A 16696-nucleotide genomic window follows, 5' to 3' on the forward strand; every position below is an offset into this window, starting at 1 on the left:
TAGAGTGGCATCTAGTATAACCTTTTTCAGACATAAAGATGTCAAATTTTAGATACCACTGTCTTGGAGCCTATTTTAAGCCATACAAGCTCTTCTTCAACCTGCACACTAGTTTCTCCTTCCCTTTCACCTCATATCGTTGGGGCTGCTGCATATATATCTATTCCTCCAAATCCCCATGGAGAAAGGTTGTCTTTACATCTAACTGCTCAAGATGCAAATCTTCAGCTGCTACTTGACTTAAAATAGTTCTGATTGAATTCATTTTAACAACAGGAGAAAATATTTCATCAAAATCAATACCTTTCTTCTATGCAAACCCCTTCACCACAAGTCTCGCTTTGTACCTCTGTTTTCCTCCATCTTCTTCCTTCATCCTATAAACCCATTTATTCTTCAATATAGTTTTTCCTGTAGGAAACCTGACTAAGTCCCAAGTCTGGTTATGCATTAAGGAGTCAATCTCTTCTTCCATGGCTACCTCCCACTTCTTCCTGCTTTCAACCTGCATTGCTTCTTCATAACATTCAGGTTCACTAGAATCAGTCAACAATAAATAATATAATGAAGGAGAGTATCGTTTAGGGGGTCTACTTATCCTGGTAGATCTTCTAACACCACTTTCAGGTGTTTGGGGTGCCTGTTGCTGTTGTGGTGGTTGCTGTTGTTGATTATTATTATTTTTAGGCACCTTTACTTTTTCAGTGATTTCATCAAGAACTGCATATTCCTTGTTTTCTTTTTCCTGTTTCTTTTCCTGCAACTGATTTTTATACAAGACCTTTTCATTGAATATTACATCTCTGCTCCTAATGATTTTGTGATTTTCATAATCGTATAAGCGATAACCAAAATCATTAACACCATATCCAATAAAGGTAAACTTCTTTGACTTTGCCTCAAGCTTTGTTCTATTTTCTTTATCAATATGGACAAAGGCCTCACAACCAAAAGGCTTTAAAAAAGAGTAGTTTACCATTTTTCCTGTCCATGCTTGCTCTGAAACACCACCATCCAAGGAACTTGAAGACCCTTTGTTTATTAGATAAACAGCAGTATTTACAACATCTGCCCAAAACTATAAAGGCAATCCTGCATGCAATCTCATGCACCTTGCACACTCCATCATTGTTCTGTTCATCCTTTCTGACACACCATTTTCTTGTGGTGTTCTTGGAACTGTCTTCTCTCTGCGAATTCCATGCTCTAAATAGTACCTATCAAACTCTTTCCTGCAATATTCACCTCCATTATCTGATCTAAGACACTTCAATTTCTTTCCTGTCTCAATCTCAACCAAATCTTTCCATTTCTTGAAAGTATCAAATACATTAGATTTATTCTTAATACAATAAATCCAAGTTTTTCTAGTTGCATCATCAATAAAAATAACATAATAACGAGAGCCACCGAGAGATGATACCTGAGCAGGTCCCCATACATTTGTATGCACAAGCTCTAATTTTTCGCTCTTCTTTTCTTTCCCAACTCTGAGAAATCTGACTTTCTTCTGTTTTCCATAAATGCAATTCTCACAAAAGTCCAAATCAACATTCTTCAAACCCGGCAACAAATTCCTTGAGTGAAGAATCTTCATCCCCTTTCCACTCATGTGTCTGAGCCTATGATGCCATAATGTTGCATCTGCTCCTTTGGAAGTTAAAGCATTAACAGAGTTAGAAATACCATTGCATAAATACAATGTACCAACCTTTTCACCTTTTGCTATTACCAGGGCTCCTTTGGTGACCTTCCAAGCTTTATCTGTGAAAGTTGTCACACAACCTTCACCGCCTAACTGCCCTGTTGAGATCAGATTTTTCCTTAGATCTGGAACATGCCTTACCTCCTTTAGTAGCCATTGGTTTCCATTCTGCTATTTTACAAGAACCTTACCCATTCCAACAATTTTACAGGGTTTATCATCACCCAAACGAACTTGTCCAAAATCTCCTTGAACATAGTCATGAAAATATTTCTTATCAAGTGTGGAATGGAATGTGGCCCCTGAATCTACCACCCAGAAATCAGTGATATTTTCGAAAGAGAGAATCAAAGCATCTTGTAGCACCTCACCTGTCGCATTTGCTTCATGATTGTTTTCTTGTTGTGCATCTCCTTCTTTTCCCTTCCAAGATCTACAGTCTTTCTTTAGGTGTCCTTTCTTTCCGCATTTCCAGCACACTATCCCCAATCTGGACTTGGATCTGCCTTTCCTTGATTTACTGCGATATCCTGAGCTCTTTCCTCTTTCCATTTTTCTTCCCCTAGACTCTGCACTCAAAGCATTACCCGATGTCTCACTGGGGCTTTTCCGTCACATTTCCTCGCTAAGGATAGCACCGACAACATCATCAAACTTTAAAGTACTAGATCCAGAGATAGAGTTACTAATGGCCATTACTAAACCATTCCAACTTTCTGGTAATGAGCACAAGAATAACAGAGCTCTAACTTCATCTTCAAAGTTTACCCCTACAGAACTTAATTGACTTGTAACTATATTAAAATGATTTAAATGATCTGCAACAGATCCACCTTCCGACATCTCGTTTCATAAGAAATACCTTGTTTGAGGCCGAGGGTTTTTCATATAGTTTCGACAATGCCTGAATCGAACCCTCCATCGTTGTTTCCTTTGAAATGTTGAAGGCGACTGACACAGCGAGGCACAACCGTATTTTTCCGAGTGCCTTTCTATCCAGAAGGTTCCATTGTTCATCTGTCATAGCCATAGGCTTCTTTGATTTTTCACTCAATGGTAGGTACAAATCTTTCTGATACAAATAATCTTCCATCTGCATCTTCCATAGCAAGAAGTTTTGGCCATTAAATTTCTCGACCCTAAACTTACCATCTTCCACCATTGCTCCCACTTGAACAAGGAATCCTTCTTTCCTGCCAGTTTATCAGCCAAATCAACCTTCGGCTTTGATACCAGTTGTTATAAAATTATATATTACGAAGCAATGGAACACATAAAATATTGCAAAAATATAAACACAGAAAACGCATAAAACAAGAGAGACACAGATATACGTGGTTCACCCAGTTTGGGTTATGTCCACCCTGAACAACCAGTCCTTCCTTTCTATTATCCAGCAAAATGAAGAGACACAACCTACAGCAGATCCGTTGAAATATCCTCTGTTTTCTTTCACAGTCTCACCTCTCTGTTTCTCGCTCACAGAATACACATCTATATCTCAGCCTCAAATACAATTCCCTCAAACAAAGAGAGGGGTTTCCTTCTAGGGCAAAACACCCTAAACTAAACATAAGTTCTACTGTCATATCATCCACCTAATGAATGGCCCAGATTGACTAGAAATTACTATATTTTATAAGGCAATTTTACATCTGTTTTTAGCTTTGGGGGCGCTGCCCCCGAACCCCCGCTGGGGGACTGCTGGCCCCCAAACTCCCCAAGCGAGGGGGATCAACCCCCCCCCCCCCCGGACCCCCGCGGGGGGGACAAGTCCCCCCCCCCCCCCCCCCGCCCCGCGTGGAGGGGTGTACAAACTTCCTGGGGTATACATCCGGCTAAAACAAAGACCTCTGGACAATCATGCTCCACACTCAACAGAAAATACCTACTAGGTAATTTACATAATCTACAAAAGAAGAAATCATTCCCAAACTAAGACTGATTTGACCACATAATTTCAAGGATTGAATGACTTTTTGACAAGTGAAAATTTAGGCTATAACACCCAGTGAATCATAGGCTAAAATTCACAAGAATATTCTCCAAATAAATAAATGAACAAACATACTCTTATTATCTATTTTATAGGACCCTAACAATTCCCAACTAATCAGCCCCCTTCATCATCATATGTTGGGGTGCAATATCCCATGCTTGGGGGCATGATGGCTCCTACCTGCACCATCACTTGATCAGCATAAGTCTCAACCTAGACCCTAATCATAAAGGTATGGTCAATTATCCTTCCATTCCTTGGATGGATTGTCCTACCAGCCTCTCTGGTGAGCATATAAACATTGCATATTGTAGATGATTGATTGCATATTTTCAAACATTCTACTCTATGAGATGCACCATTTACCAACTAGCCCCCATGTTTGACTTGGTGGGTGGGGATGATCCTAGACATTTTCTAGTAGTTCATTCTTGTATTCCTTTCTTACCTTGATTCTTCATAAGGAACCATCCTTCCAAGAAGCATTAAGACCATATTTAGACAAGTAAGGACACATACCTGAAAGTTGTAGATCTTGATTCTTACAATCAGTTTTTCTGCTACAATGTCCACAAGATTTAGGGCCTTCTCATTCTCTCCAAATTCTGCACAGATCGCTATCTAAATGAATTGGATTTGTCGGAAAGAAGCCCTTTTATAAGGAAAAACCTTGTTTTTCCCTCACCCATTGTGACCAAATCGTAGCTCTGTTTAATGAACTGTCAACATCATTGGAAATCTCTCACCGAGCTTTATAATGGGTCTACCTTCATTTTTAGTAATTTGAAACTTCACTGGGAAACCAGCTTTTCCATGAGGTCTCAATTTGTCGCCGATTAATATCAAATTTCTTCATTTGAGCCACCTATACTTTGGCACCACTTTACCTTTGCACTGGTTAACTCATGTGTCAATTTATTTCATGAGTAACCATCATTTACTCATGTTTTCATGGTTCGCTCTAGGCTTCCCCAATGTGGCAACATCATCGAGTCCCCCTTGTTAAGAGCATTCAAGATGAGTCACCCTTGTATCTATGGAGTCTTTTCTAAGCCCCCTTGAGTCCAGTTACATTGTTCCATACATCGTTGTGTCACATCCATCCCATTTTATTCATATTTCACCTTCAGCTCTACTTCTCCATCTTTTCTGAATACCCATTTGAGTCATTGACCATCCCCTCCGGAATTTAGTTAGTCACTACCAGGTAAACCATCCTTATTATACTATGATAAAGGAAGTCATAAGTCAATCACTCATGTTGTTTCCTTGTATTATCATCCCTAGTGTCAGTCCATCAATCACTCTACTATGATTCCTCATGCCTTGGTTAAGGAATCCTTATTGCCTTAACTCTAGCAGGCTCTATTATGTTGAGGGTTTTGTACCCTGGTTCTAGTTTCCATCTTTGTTCGATGACTCAGATCAATCAAAGGGAATGATCATTTCCCTTTGACTTGGTTTTTTCTCATGTGATTGCCGCCAGCTCCTTATCACACGATTGAGATTCATACATTTGACGATTCCGTGATGCAAACGATTGTCCCAGTGCTTTTCGGGTGTGTGTGAGATTTTTTAGACCTCGGGAGGGGTGGGCACTTCAGGTAGCCCCCCACATGCCTGGATGACCATAGATGTTGATCCAGCCTCAGATGGAGTTCTACAGATGTGATGGGTTCGGTTTCTGCTGCTTGCAGCGTCCATAACACACATGTCTCCTTCAAATGATCCATTCAGATCTTCAAATCCATTTTCTGTTCAGCCAGCTTGAGGGGCTTTGTGTCTCATGTACTTAGATGATATTGTATTTAGTCCTGGCCTATATTTTCCAAGCACATTATGTATATTGGATCCATTGTATTATTTATGGCCCATTGATGCCAGTGTATCATGTATCATGTACTTTGTATCTCAATCCCACATTCCTGGGATAATCATTATTCTTTGTACTTAGTTATCTCGATGGGTATGGGTGTGCCTCCCCTGCCTCATTTGATATCATGTACTCCCACATAAAAGGAGACTTCTATCATTTTAGTAGGTCTCGCCCCCTCTATTTTTATGTATCCTTGCATTACTTCAGTTACCTCTCTCTCTCTCTTTGACTCCCCTTTGGTGTCTCATGGAAGTGTAACCTAAAACATATTTCGGTCATACAGTTTGCCTCTAACACTCATACGTTGGGGGGAAATTTGTTGTCACCAAAAAATTATCACCAAGCCATTTCTAACTAGGTGGATCGAAATACACCATGTAGGATTAATTTTTCCATAGTAAAATCACTTTCACTGTGGAAAATAATTTAGTAAACTACTTTTATTAAATTATTTTGTTTTACTAAAATAAAAAAACTCATGATAATAATTACATAAACCATTATTTATTTAATTTTCTCTATGAATAATTATTAAATCGTTGTTTAAATAATTGTTCATTGTCACATTTGACTAAATCCCCTAGGAATAATTAAATAAATCACTCTTTATTTATTATTCCTGATTTCTATTATTCGAATAATTGTTAAATCACTATTTAATGATTATTGCAATTTCACACAATTCTTAATCCTTGTGAAATAATTATTAAATCATTTTATTTGTTGATTATTTCTAAATAAAGATATTTGACCATTTTAAATATATTTTCCCTCTCCAATAAATATACTAAAGTATTCCTAGGAAGTAGATCTTCATTTGGTCAATATTATTTTATTATTCTCCATTTTCGAGATTAACTCAATACTTTGTTATAAATAAGAGGGATTTTCATTCATTCTTTATCATGATCATTATCATCGTCACCATTATCATCTCATGTTTTTGAGCTCCCATTTAAGTTCTCTGCATTGTTTTGGGTTATTCACACACTGAGAGAGAAGATCAATTACTAAAGCATAAAGGACATCAAAGAACCCATTCCACTGAGGGGGATTTTGTATACGATTTTTGTAGATCTCTTTCACTAGGTGTTATCAGTAAAGAATTTACTCAATTAAATTATTTCCATTTGGTTTATTGCATTGGATATCTTTACCGTTGTTTGTTATTCTAGATCGTATATGTTTTTGTTGCATGTTTTCCACCTTTTATTGCAGATCTGAATCGTAAACAGCCACAAATTATTGTTAGAGTCAGTTGTCACCTATTGACTTAAGTGAAGTGTTTTTGGTACGCCTTCCAAAAAATTTCACACTAACATTTTAGCCATATGATAATCTTATTTACCAAAATAATTTCTTAAATATTGACTAAAATGTGGCTAATCAGAGGAATGGATTTACCCCACTTTCAATTATAGACACAATGAGGCTCTGTATCCAAGGCTTATGAGATCCTTACTTCACTACCAAATTGAATATCTCATGTATGTGATGGTTGAGGATAGGCCCTCCCATTATAAAATTTCATCTTTGTAGCCTTCGATATCCTTATCTTTTCCATTACTAATTCTTAACGTCAAAGTCAATGTCATCTAGAGAAAATGTCACATCCCCTATAGAGGCAATCAAAGGAAAAGGTAACATCCTCTATAACAACATTCCGAATGGTATCCATGGTATTAGGGGATTCATAAAGATTTTTAAGGTAAGAATTCTACTTCTTCAGAGGAATAATATTATTTTCATTAATTTTACAAATATTATTTTAATTAAATTCCTCAATCATTCCTCTTCACTTATCTTGCTAATGGTTACTTCTATTCTCAAACCCCTATAACTACTTTTATTTGATTGTAGAATTCACTTCCTCCTATGCCCCATTTTGTTGCGCATCATGCAACACCCTACGTTTGTACGTAGTATTCATGCAAGATGTGGATGTGAGACACCCTCTTGGAATAGAGCTTGGGCCAATGCTAGCTCTTTTGATATGTGCTATTGGGACCACACATCCAATTCTACATGGGAATAAATTGATATATTTGAAAATAAGACAAGAGTATAAAGGTGTTTCCTCTTGGATTTAGGCATTGAGAAAGACATTGGATAATGCAATCAATATATAGGTAGTACATGTTTGAGACAAACATAATACATGAAAATAATTGATTATAATACCTATTTGAACGAAACATAATACATGCAAATAATTGATCTCTACAACCATATTAAGACCATAATATAATGAGAAAGATTATGGTAGAATAAAGTGAAGCACAATAGGAAATAGGAAATATTGTTGTGGATAGATGCATTGCAACTATATGTATCAAAGTTCGACTGAAAGGTGACCACCCTTTCTAGGAAAGAAAAAAAACTTAAAACTCTTAACTAGTAAGGAATATGGGGCTAAATTTTCAACTTAACAAATAGATTCTCCCCTATCTAAAACTAAGAGTATTTAATTTTTAATTTACTCTTAATAATATATAATAGATATAAATACACTATTTAGCCTTATTGTTAACCCTATAATAAGTTAATTATAATATTTATGTTTATTTATTTATTTTAACGAAAAAAAATCATTTAAAAAAAATCATATTTCTGCTACTAGTTTAGCTTCCATAATTGCAAATCCACAGTACCAACATTGTTTTTTCAACTTAAAATTATATATATGAATGATTATTTTTTATTATTTAAATCTTTTTAAATTTTAATAACTCAACTAAAAGTTATTATTAATCGAAAAAAACGCAGTGAGTAAAACAACACATAATTGTATCTCTAGACATGTTTTTACTTCTTTTTTTTAACTATAAAATTATATTGAAGGAAAAAAAGTATTACGGGCTTAAAAATAATAACAAAAATAAACTAATAAGCATGGAGTGAGATTTTTTTTAATTTTATTTATTTCTTAATTATAATTTTAATTATTCTAAATATCAGTTTTTTTTTATTAATCACATTGTTAGGATTGGGTCAGTGTTTCAAACTAACTAATGTAGTTTATTCTCAAGACAATGTGAGAATCACTGAATCTGAACGAATAAATAGCATGGACGCATCATTGCCCAGAGTTAACCCAACTAATGTGGTTCATTCTCGAGATAAGGTGAGAAATCACTAAATCTAAAAGAATAAATAACAAGGATACATCATTGCCCAAAATTAACTAGTTAATTTATTAACAAGTAAAAACTAACTCTCATATGACAAATATCCAATTAATCATTAATCTTATTATTCTTCATTCTTAAATCCATACAGTAGAAGAATAATTTGAATCCATTAATTTTCAATTTGGTCACAAATATTCATTTATCTATTTTACGATTTTATAAAAAAAAAAATCACACTACTGCTATGAGAGAAATGAAAATCACAGGTATTTCAGTGGACTCCAAATAAATAATAATTTAGTATTTAATATGTAATTAACATATTAATATATAGATACATATAATGAGTTTGTATTTGATTTCGTAAAAAATATATAATTTTAATTAATTAATTAATTAATTTATATAATGTAAATCAAAAACTAAATTAAAATAATTGTTTATTGAGAAAACATCAAAACTCTTACTTTTACTTAAACGTTGATCTTTAAGAGTTATCCTTAAACACTACTATTGAAACGCTTAAGCGTCAACTATACGCATTGCTATTAAAACCATTATAACATAATTTAGATCCAAAACATATAACTAACCGATAAACATATGTTCATAAATTTGTGATAGTTAGTTCATAATTATTTAAAGAAATTTATATATCATATAATATTATAGTCTAAAGTATTAACAAAAACCATCCATTTTAATAGAATACAAAGTAACAGTTCAATTATATATGTGAGTGTGTTAGCCAAAATATAAATATATAGCGCATATAATATGAGATGAAAAGATATATTACTAGCATTTGCACCTTATGTTGCAAAGGAAACGCCGTAAGGCATAGAGTGGTAAGGCATAGAGTGGGGAAGAATAGCGACATGTGAATGGGCATTGTTGAAAGCAAGGGTGGACGATAATGTGTATTCTGAAAATGGATATTTTGTTATGGTCAACCTAATGCATTCATTAATTAGATGACAACAAAAAAGTTTCGAGCCTAGGTTGAACCAACACAAATCTTTTCTACAAGACTGAAATTGCCTAAATGATTCCTCAATTAATGGAAATAACCATTTCCCTCCTCTAATACCTAAAATACATTGTAGGAGACCGATTTTTCAAGTAACTTAATATAACTAGCAATTGCCCCAAAAAGTGCAAAGAGAGGTCGATTACAAACAAGTTTTTTTATGTATAAAGTGTCGAGAATGGAGGATCTCGGATTAGACTTTAGTTGGACTCCGTTGGTTTGGGAGATGTATCATGTGTTACCATTTGTGCATATTATGGGCATAAAGTTGGTTATGATGATGGAGATTATTTTCAACCAGTTGTGGGTTGGCAACAACTTTTGTGAATTCCTTGGGTAAGATTCGATCTTCTGGATAACGGAAATTCTAGTGTCCATTTAGTCTATACTAGAGTACAATGATTGTTGGCAAAGCTAAAGAAATTGCCATCAATGTATAGAGCCAATGTAACTCGTAGTCATCATTTTTATCCATACAGGGCTATGATTATAGGTACCAACCATTTGAGCAGGCAGGGGGTGTATTTGCTAAATAGGGATCATGTTATCCTCGTGGAGTTATTGGTTGCACTTAGAAAATATAAAGTAGGATTGAGCATCGACTATCTGGCTGGATGGAATTTTTGATAAGCGCTGGCCAATTTTATCTATTGTGTAATCATTTCCCTGATTTAAAGGCTGCTCTGAGTTACTAATAGAGACGGTTCTAAAAGATAAGGCTTCGAGAACCTTACTTTAGTTGGTGGAGGCTTAGTACATTTTCTTCTGAAGCTTTGGCCTCAAACTCGAAAGCTACTTGTAAAGCATTCTCCAAAGCATTTATACTAAGCAGGTCCATTTTTCTTTGGATATTTTGGTTGAGAGTCCTCTGAGAAGTGAGTCGAGGAACTTCCAATTCGTCACCATGGACTTGAAGCCATCAAAAATATTGTTTGATGCCTTTGACTAGGTACTTGCCTTACATGAATCCATTGCTTCATGATTTCCTCTGCTTTCCCCTTCAGGTATAACCTATCTTGCATTTCTTGCTTGAAGCATATCAAAGTTTGTGTAGGAGGTGAATTTGAGTTGACTAAGTCTCGTACAAGAGCCCACCGCCATGTTAAGGGTTGGTCGCTCCATACTGACTTCTTTTAGCATCAACTTTTGTGCATCATTCAGTTGTTATATTTGAAAGAAGGCTTCTCGTACAAGAGCCCACCACCATGTTATGGGTTGGTCACTCCATACGGACTTCTATTAGCATCAACTTCTGTGCATCATCCAATTGTTACATTTGAAAGAAGACTTCTAGGCTTTGTAATGAAGCATCCATCACTTATATTTTAGGATTAAAAGCTTGATATATAGTTCATATATCAGTGATGTTATTGTCCCATAATACCATAAGACTGAAAGATTCATATCTGGTTGGAATTTCGATGATAATGACGGCCTCACATTCTGCTAGACTCCACATTTTCTGAAAGGTCGGGAACATATTTTTCATTTTAGATGCAATTGTTGGTTGTCAAATATGTCTTATACATTATTTTTATTGGACTTCATGCCTGTAGAGATATTTACTCTTGGCTACTTCCCCAGCCATGATAGAGAAAAGGAGCCCAAACACTTGTGAAGCTTCTTCCTCTGCATAGGTGGTGTGTCAAAATGGGTTCTCTTTTTGGCAGACATTTGAGTAACGGTCTTCCGCCAATATAAGATTCTGGTATGCAAGTATAATTTCAACATAGAATTGCCTACATGAACTTAGACCTTAACATTGCCTGAGAATAGAGACTTCAAATCTAGTTCTTCAAGTGCATGTAATATAGATTCATTTAGAAAAAGGATGCGTGAAGACAATTGTAATGTTGAAGACAGACTTTGATCACCATATTGAGGAACTAACATTGTGCCCGAGCCCTACTGGCTTGAGAGTTTTGACAGGGTTTGTGTTCGACTAATATAGTCAACGAAGGTGAGTATTGAATAGGTTCTGATTGGACCACAAAACCATGATGAGTCTCAATGATTCCTCAGCAAGGCATCAACCAAAACAAAGCGGGAATTACACAAGCCTTTCGGGATGCTCTCTAAAGAAGCATGAAACTTCTCATTGTGTTCAGCAACATTTCTATTGAAGGTCAAGTTGGCTCATGTAAAGCAAGGGAAATTTTGCATCTTCCACAACTTCACATTGTCAAAGACAGTCGTATTCTCCTGTCCAATGTAAGAAGAGAGAACACTTACAATGCAATATATTCATAAAAACATACTAAGAAATGATAGTTATCAAGATAGAATCTGAATTCAAATGTGGATATCGTACAATACAGAAAACAATTGGCCCACAAAACTACAGTTCAGAAAATTTAGGAGTATACATATTATTAAAGCAAAAACATGCACTTCTTCAAATTTATTGAAAAAAATAGGCATGTGGATAGTCCAGACTAATTTTATCAAAAGTTTTAATGATTGGATAACATAAACCCCTACAAAAATGCTCAAAGGTCCGTTGAGCCTTCTGATGCAATCCCTTCAAGAAATGTATTTCCTTATGATACACTATAAATTGTACGAAACCCAACAAAAACTAGAGTAGCAGGTCTTCTCTAAAGAACATTAGATTTATTATTGAGATTATTACAAGTTTGATTTAAAAAAGTTGATAGCCATCACACTATTTTCTTGTGCTTGGTGGGCGTATGTATTTGTTTGCGTGTGTTGTGATTCTACTTTTGATAATGCAAATGATGTAACCTATTCTAGGTGTTCTGGAAGTAAGAAGGATATGCACAGACATTAGGTACACCCTTTCAAGTTGAAAAATAAAAAATAAATAAGCACATATCAAACAGAGAATATATGACTAAATACCTAGTGGAAGCTACTTATTTAGTATGTTGGCTCGGTTGGCATGCTTCATTTGAATGTAACTTTGTTTATGAAGGTCTAAGCAGGCCTTTAAGGTGCAGGCAACAGTGTCCCAACTACAAATGCAGTCTCCTCGGGACTTCACACATGAACAAAATAGACAAACCTCTCTAGGCATCAGCAGCAGCATAGTCTTCTGAAATCTCTCGTTGCTAGCTCCTAAAACGTCGTTAAACCATGCACTGAATCATTGTAAATGCTCACTGTATCTTAAAAAATTATTATTACTTGTAAAATTTGTCATTGAAAACAGGATTTTTGTGCGACAGGATAAACAAATTAGTGCAGCACGGACAATCAAGTGAGGATCCGCAGGTTCTTAAAAGGCGAGCCCGTTCGAAAATGCACCTCCCCTTTGAACTTTCTCATTAAATAATTTTAGGTCGAGGGGACCCATGTGAAGGCTTCATAGCAGCACGGATTAAGAGCATATGGATGCTGGTTATATGGATCTTTCAATTTTTGTAACATGTCAAAGGCTGTACTTGAATGGAGTGGTGTTCATTTTTTATGAAATGAAATAAAGTGCGAGGTTGAACTGCAGGGAAAATGGACACCATTTTTTCCAATAGAATTAATTTAGATTTATTTTAAATATAAATCTAACATGAGTTTAGAGGGATTTAATTTATTTAACAAATATTATTTTAATGTTTTGTGCGGTTATTTTTTTTATTTTTGTTTTTGTAAAGTTTTATTTTTTATTTTATTTTGGTGGATATGAGCAAAATTTCAACTTTGATGATGGAGGGACACCCTTACACATCATACTCGATCGGTTTAATGAGACAAGTAAGAAACTTGCAAACTAATGACACTAAGTAAGTTAAAAGACAGGAGAATGGAAAAAAGGGATGCATGGAAGGTGTTGAGTATGAAATGATATAGCCACTCTATTTTAATTTATTTAGGCTTATTATTCTTAATGAGGTTGGACAAGTCCCTATATGGTTACACTTCACTAGAAGGAGGATATAACCACAAAAATGAAATAATGCAACAAGTATAACTTCCAAGCATCATGATTCATTTCCAACTTCAACCCACAATCTTTACATCCCAATATACTAAATGAAAAATATTCTTATGAACAAATGACTAATGTACCTCATGCGTGTTGAGTCTCCATCATTGGATGAGTACACTTATTTCAAAAAATGACCTGAGCATATGAGAAAGATGCATCACAAGAGTTGTGTATGTGGATAATGTCAATTATTATTTCTATAATGTGAATCATGGAGGGATGATGATTATTATCTCATGATGCCCATGGCTTCTTTCAGCCTGCCCTTCACCAGGTACCACCGCGGGGACTCCCAAACGAATGGCAGAACGAAGATGCAATACACGGCCGAGGGAATCGAACCCGTGACGTACAGATATCTCCAGTTGCCGGAAAAGTAGGACAGAGCCGGCAGCACTACTATGCCGAGAGAAAAGAAGTAGAAAGTCGACATGCCAACCGGTGCTCTCTTGGACGGTCCGACGGCTTCCGTCGCCAAGACGAACGACGACAACCCCAGGCCACCATTGCTAATTCCCGTCAATAGACGGAGAATTAAATAAACCCAGAAATTCGGCGACATTGCCGTCAAGAAACCAAAAATGGCATTGCAGATGCAGACCAACTTCAGGACACCCTCACGCCCCAGCGAAGAATCCGATAGATGCCCAGATATCCCTGCACCTGTATCAAAAAATAAATCAGAAACTGAAAGAAAATCTTAATGGCGATCAGCCGTCAGATATAAAAGCGCACAGGGGCTGAAAATATCAATTACCAAGCAAACACCCGACAAAGAACACAGACTGCAGAAACCCAACTTTGTATTTCTGGCCGCAGACGAGATCCCATCCGCAGACCGTCGAAACCCCGGGGCCTCCGTCCCAGTCCCATGAGGCCCGGTCCATGGAGCATATAGATCCCGTCGGGCTGCAGGATTCGAACCTTGGCTTCACGGAAAGGAAATCCTCTGGGGTTTTCCCTCCATTGCAATGCCAATGGGGTTCATAGTCGGCGAAAATCATGACCATCGTAGGAAAGGCCTCCAGTGTCCGTGCGAGGCTCGACAGCAAGAAATGTTTAATCTGCCACCGCCCGAACAATAACTCAGAAGACACAGAGGCCATTGGGTTGGGAGAGAAAAGGACAGTGTGAGGATCAACGACCAAACTTCCTTCAATCGTCTAACACCACAAATCTACGGTCAACAATAAGACACGGCATCAGCTGGGGCAATTCATTTCAAAGGGAAACGCCTTACGGCGTAATGAATTGAATTTTGTATCCCAAACTTGGTCAACAATAAGACACGGCATCGGCTGGGGCAATTCATTTCAAAGGGAAACGCCTTACGGCGTAATGAATTGAATTTTGTATCCCAAACTGTTTTCGAAATTATATCCATATGGATTAACTGTTAATAGTTTTTGTGAAGATCTATGATAAACACTTCACTGTTTTTGTGGAGATCTATGATAAAGATCTATGATAAACACTTCACTGTTTTTGTGGAGATCTATGATAAACACTTGCACTAGTGGATCACTTTGAAGAATACCTGCAACCAGGGAAAAGCCATGTCCAAATGACTTGGTCAGCTAGCCAAATAATGCTAGAACATAAATTATAAACTAATGAATATATTCTCTATTCTCAGGAATCCTCTGCTTTTTATATTCGGATCATATAGATAATGAGATCAACATATATGAATCAAAATAAGTGATTAATAAACCAACACAAATCCACAATACAATGAAAGTCACCTTCCTGATCTTAAAATGACCTTGCATTCTGCCACCAACCAGCATTTTCTATTAATTAATTTAAGAAGAGTTCTATCTTGTTTATTTAAACTACATGACTCCATTAGGCCTGCACAAAATTTAATTTGAATATTATTAAATGCAGGCCTGCTAATGGTGATGGAGTAGTTGATGGCCACCATTTCCAAATCTATATTAAGTCGTAGAGATGGAAATCGTGCTATAAATATATATATATATATATATATATATATATATATATATATATATATATATATATATATATATATATATATATATATATATATATATAGTTAGTCACATTAGCAATTATAATTCAATGGTGCTGGCTTGGGCATTGATTTTGAGAATATCATCATTCAAATTCAAAATTCAAGTAAGCAACCTGCCTACTCTTTCCGAATCAAAAAGGGAAGTTATTGGTTTTTTCTCATTTCAAGGATAATCTGTGTGTTATGAACTCACAAAGAGTTTATTATAGATAATAGAATTTTTCGTCCAATTTTTGTGTTGCAGGGTTTTTTTCTTTTCTTTTCTTAGTGTTGTTCCCTGCAATTGGAAGTTATATTGAGTGGTAGAGTCATCGTAACTGCTGTGTATTAATCATGGATAGGGATCATTATGAATAATATGTACATGTGCATGGGAAATGATAAGCTCTTACTGCTTGCTCTATTAATGATGAAGGGAAAGCGTGAACTTTCACAGGAAGTCCTCAATTTTTGGAATATTTAATGGCGTCTAAGCTAGCGGTAGAGGATAACTTTGACTTTCTCCATCCATGGCACTGAAATTCTATCTTCGCACAGATTTTCCTAAAGCTAGAATCTCATCAGAAAGCCTTTTCAACCTTAAATTTCCGATAAAACTTTAATGCTTTTAAACTGTTTAGGTGTGCGTATTATATGACTTGGAATTCTGAAACTGAGTCTAACTTGAGAGATTTTGAACCAGAACTCCTTGATGTGTCAGTCTTAATTATTCAAAATCATTGAAATTGGTACATCCAGGAATTTTACGAAGTAAAGATGGAATTGTACCACTAAGTAAGATAAAACAAGATGGATTTCTGCGACGAATTAATAGATCAAAACATCATAATGAGAGTCCATGAACTCATGGGTATCTTAATGTAGATAAAATTGAGTGAATGAGGAAACTTGCAGGCATAAAGTAGAAACCTGAGCTTAGAGAAGCCAAAAAGCACAGTAGATTTTGGAATGGAAATAAGCTTTCCTATTTT

The 16696-nt window shown here is 35.9% G+C and overlaps 1 pseudogene; it reads right to left on the reverse strand.

Moving 5' to 3' along the window:
- Nucleotides 1-13916: 13916 nt before the first annotated feature.
- Nucleotides 13917-14697, reverse strand: LOC149235404 (organic cation/carnitine transporter 4 pseudogene; annotated as a pseudogene).
- Nucleotides 14698-16696: the final 1999 nt, after the last annotated feature.

This window comes from Pinus tabuliformis, chromosome 8, assembly GCF_031772625.1.
Source record: "Pinus tabuliformis cultivar Carrire ecotype Pingquan chromosome 8, CPIR1, whole genome shotgun sequence".
NCBI lineage: Eukaryota > Viridiplantae > Streptophyta > Pinopsida > Pinales > Pinaceae > Pinus > Pinus tabuliformis.